At 42.0% G+C, this 5,060-nt stretch overlaps 1 pseudogene; it reads right to left on the bottom strand.

Annotated features, from left to right (window-relative positions):
• Positions 1–3,415: 3,415 nt before the first annotated feature.
• Positions 3,416–4,853, bottom strand: LOC130476956 (40S ribosomal protein S26-like; annotated as a pseudogene).
• Between the last annotated feature and the right edge of the window lie 207 nt (positions 4,854–5,060).

The raw sequence follows: 5,060 nt of genomic DNA on the forward strand, positions 1-5,060 counted from the left end.
TTGCTTATCTTTGGCCCCCATTTTGAACATGAAATGTATCATTTTGCTGACCATATGCTGTGTTAGTTTGAAATTGATCTTCTTAACCTGAGTCAAACAGTTGGGTTGTGTCACTGTTGGTCACTAATGCTGCTAACTCACAGGAATGATGCTACCAAACAATTTCCTTATAAGTATTATTTTATTATTATTATCATTTATTCTTATTTCAATTGATAATCTGCCCTCCCCAGCCGAAGCCAGGCTCAGGGCAGGTAACAACCATAAAATCAGCATATCTTCAAGTATAAATATCCCCAATTAAACAATTAAAACAATAAAACATGCCACAGCAATTCTCTAATTATTAAAACCATAGATAATGTGCAATACCATATAGTACTTGCTGATAAGCAGCAAGCAGGCAGGGCACCCTCAGATCAATGCAAATGCAGAATCATAGATGAAAAGAAAGGGAGGGGGTAGGGAGTATATAAAGATATGATTGAAATATCTATACATCTATATCTACACCTACATCTATAGGCACCTGCATTCCAATGTCACATCAAGCCAACATTAAATTTGAATGTGTGTGAACCTGGCTTGCTGCTGCTGGAGTAATGCATGTTCTCTGCACCTCCCCCTTCCCTTCTCATGTGGCACATGTGAAAGGAATCCTGGTTCAAAACTAACTCCCTGTTATTCATGACATACAAATAGAGTCCTATATCTTAATGGAAGTTAAATTTCCCCACACAAATCAAGAATATAAACTGTGGTTTAATCCATGTTTAGAATTTCAGTGGGGGGGGGGAACTAACTCTAGTTACACTTTCTGCCTGAATTTGCATGGATAACAGGAGTTAGTTTTAAACCAGGATTCTTTCATTACACTCAGATGGGAGGATGAGAGAGATGTGCATGAGCTCCAAAACAAGCTGGGTTTGTACACATTTAGGCTTTATGTTGGCTTGATGTGACATATGAATGAAACACTTCTCTTTTTCAAGGCAAATGGTGTACCTCTTCCAACTAGCCAATGTATAATTTTCATTTGTGGTTGTTTTTTCTGTTAATATTGGATGAAGTGAAAATTGTAATGAGAACTCTTAACATGATATGGGTTTTGTTTGGAGTGGCTGAAATAAAACCTATAATGACCTATAATTATCAAGAAATAGCAGCTTCAAGGAGATACTAGGTCCAGTTGTGCAATATTTTCCTCCACTCAAATTTCAGCTTGTTCAAATTGGAGCTCTGCCTGAGAAAAGATGACAGTTTCCAGTCAGTAGAACCATATTAATTGATTAACTCAAACCAGAAATCTGCTTCTAATAGTGGCAGGGCTTGGTCTCAATTTTATGCTGGACCACTTCTCTCTAGGACACAATTCTCTTTTGAGTAATACTTTATCAATGTGCCCTTCCTGATGATTTATTACAGTCATACATCATTAGAATGACAGCTGGTTTTGATGATGCATAGTCCAATACATCATCATAGCACCCTCTCATTTGGATTGTATATTGCATACAAGTAAAATATACTATTTCTCATCTCCTCCCCTTTCTCCCATGTGCAAGCTCAGCTGGTTTGGAGGTCTACAAGGAAAGTAATTAATGCTTCCCTTCAAAAGAAATGTTTTAAATCGTCAGGATAGAGCTCTGAAAGTAGTTTTGGAAAGACAAGAAAGATCTGACGGAAACCTGCTGTCTTCAAAATGGCATCCGTAACATGTTGCACATGCTGAATAGTTGCATAATTTTGTAGGGCTGCCAACCTCCAGGTGGGGCCTGGAGATTACAACTAATCTCCAGACTACAGATATCAATTCCCCTGGGGGAAATGGCTGCTTTGGAGGGTGGACTTCGTGGCATTATACCCTGCTGAGGCACTTCCCTTCCCGCAACCCCCCATCCTCCCCGCGATCAGGGAAATGTCTAAAGCATTGTGTGATGAGCAACAGCACTTCTGGGTTCCTAGCAGAAAGTAACATTGCTGTGTCACATAATGCCATTTCTCCTTATTTACTGATAGGTCAATGGTCTGACTCAGTATAACTGATGTTAATATGTAAATTCAGTCAAAAGACCAATTAAAGATGTTCAAATTCTAATAGTAGTATCTTCCCCTGGCAATAATATACAGAGAGGGATATCATTCTGTGTTGCAACATCACTGCCATATTGTAATCAGAAGTGACATGACTGCATCATGTGACACTCTGGGGTTTCCCTGAAACTCTATTGTAAAGACCACCGCGATCAGGGAAATGTCTAAAGCATTGCGTGATGAGCAACAGCACTTCCGGGTTCCTAGCAGAAAGTAACATTGCTGTGTCACATAAGGCCATTTCTCCTTATTTGTCACCATGCTGAGCACCAGCAGGGAACACCAGTGGTAGATACCCCATTCCTAGCAAGCATCTAGCAACCCTATTGCTAGATGACCTTGGGTCAGTCATTCTCACCTAACCTGTTGTTGAGAAGATAAAATAGATAAGGAGAAATTATATGGTGAGCCACCTGGGTCTCTTCAGGGCAGAAGGGTCTGAATACCCTAATAAATAAACACAAGAAAAATACATACTTAGGGATCAAATGAAAAAGGTAAGTCAGCAGGTAAAAATAAACTGGTGAAAATATGGGATTAATCCTACCAGCTTTTCAGCTGACATGAGAGAACAGAGAACTAGCCTTGCAACATTCCCTGCCTCCCTGCAGCATTGTCCCATGTCCTTTTTTTTTTTTTTTGTCTACATGGGTCCCATAATTTTTTGCATAGCCCCTTGGGGGAGGGTGTTAAAAAGGCCCTCCTCCTCCTTTTGTGTTGAGCAGCATTTTGGACTGCAGCAAAATGGGGAAGGTGGAGCACACACCCTCTATGGACAGAAATCCCTTTCTTTAGAAATCTCTTAACATACACCATTAAGAGTCAGGAGCTGGCACGTCATCTCCAGGCTGCTCTGGCTGAGCCACAGGGCCTCTGTCCTCGATGGATTTAATTTCAGTCGGCTTTGTTTCAACTACTTCATCCCAGCTCCCAGACACCTGGTCAGTGTGTATGAGGTGACGTCCGGTTGGCCATCCATCCAGGTATAGCTGGGTGTCAGCAGCATTCTGGTGACAACCCAGCTTGAATCTCTGGACAAGCTGGGCGAGGGGGCACATGTAGATATTAAATAATATTGGGGAGAGGATTGCACCTTGTGGTATCCCACATACTAAGGGGTGCTGCGGCAATACTTTCTCCCCTAGCTTCACCCTCTGTACCTGACCACAGAGAAAGGAGTGCAGCCAGTGAAGAGCTGTGCCCCGGATCATGACGTTGACAAGGCCAGTTGGATCCAGGCCAATTGTTTCAAGAGAACCAAAGAAGGGACCTTCTTTGAGAGGGACCTTCATTTTTTCCCCCAGTGGAAAGTAATTTATTGAGTCAATGTTAAACATTTATATCACTCAGGAAAATTCCTTACATAGGCTTAGGGGGTGGTCTTGGTGTAGCACTGGCAGGCCTGAACCGGGGTGGAGGGGTACGGTCCTTCCAGGCTTCACGGGAATGGTTCCTCACTACCTTGCTGTGGATGGCACAGCTGACACAATAATGAAGCTTCACATAGAGCTTGGGCAGCACATACAAATCAAAGACACTTGCTTCAGAGATATCTTGGACTGCAGTTGCTTCTACAATGTGTTGGATGACAAACTTCTTAATGGCCTTGTCCTTGGGGATGCAGCGAGCACAGTTGGTGCAGCGGATAGGCTGGACATGACCTCAGCCCTTCTTGGCACGGCTGTTGTTCCTTCTCTTCTTGGTTATTTCGACGCTGAGAAGGAGAAAGAGCCAGAGGGACCTTGATGACACACTTAAGTTTATTTTATCCCATTATCACTTCTATTAAACAGTCTTTGCACTTTTTTGGAACACTATAAAAGCTGTTTACCCAAAGAAAAAGTGATATGTGTATATACCTTGGTCCTTTATGCATGGCTGCTTCACTCGCTGTCACCCCTCCGATGACTTCAGATCTTTGTTTTGATTATGCATGCTGTTTCCGACCATCAGAGGTCGTCTTGCTCTCCCCCTCCCTTTCCCCATGTTTTGTCCATATTTTGAAATTTGAGATAAAACAGGTCTCTGAAAACGCAGGCAAAACACAGGGAAATGCAGGGGGAGAGCAAGGCGACCTCTGATGGTCAGAAATGGCATGCATAATCAAAACAAAAACCCGAAGACATTGGAGGAAGCCTGCCAAGTGAAACAGGCATGCATAAAAGATTATTGTTAGCTGTACCTTCTTTTTCAAACTCTTTCAACCCTCTGGAAAAGAAATTATTTGTCTCCAGCCTTGGTTAGCTTTCCTCACTTTCTTTCTTCCTAGTTAATACATTGAGGGAAAGCAGCAAGCAGATTTTTTTTCTCCTCTGTTAAAAAAAAAATTGCCAGCGTTCTCATTTTTCATCTGTAACTCACACAACGATGTTTGCCCTGTCTTAGATGACAGTGGAAGCCCTTTGACAAATAGAATATTTGAGCTATTGCTGTCTTAGGTGATCGGAGCATAAATGTTTCACACATCTCATCCATTTCAGATGACTCTCACCCAGAGCATTTTTCATTACTGCAATTTGATATCAACGAGTCAAGGTCTTGGCCAGGAAGAATGTCGAAACATAGAAAGCAGGGTTATGGCTTCCCTCCCCTTCTTTATACTTCAAAAACATTTGAGGTGCTACATATAGAAACAGGGACACCATTCTTGGAGCCTTAATGCTTTACCTGCTGATAAATGCTTGGAATACAGGACATTTACTGGTGCCCAGTGCCACAAGGACAATGCTAAAACCCACAGTGGCACAACTGTTTTCCATGGGTATTAGGGTCGGAATTCAGGCAGACAACAGGGGATTAAACTTCATTGTTAAGATTCTAAAGTCCTTACTTCTGCTTGTCTGACTTGTAGGGCAACTGGGAAATTCACTGACCTATCAGTTTTGGTTGAGTGATTGCCAGTAACCCACAACAAAAATCTGTAATCACTTCAGAAACCAAGAAAACAGAGAGACGCAAACAATGGA

The sequence above is a fragment of the Euleptes europaea genome, chromosome 4 (genome assembly GCF_029931775.1).
Source record: "Euleptes europaea isolate rEulEur1 chromosome 4, rEulEur1.hap1, whole genome shotgun sequence".
NCBI classification, from domain to species: Eukaryota; Metazoa; Chordata; class Lepidosauria; order Squamata; family Sphaerodactylidae; genus Euleptes; species Euleptes europaea.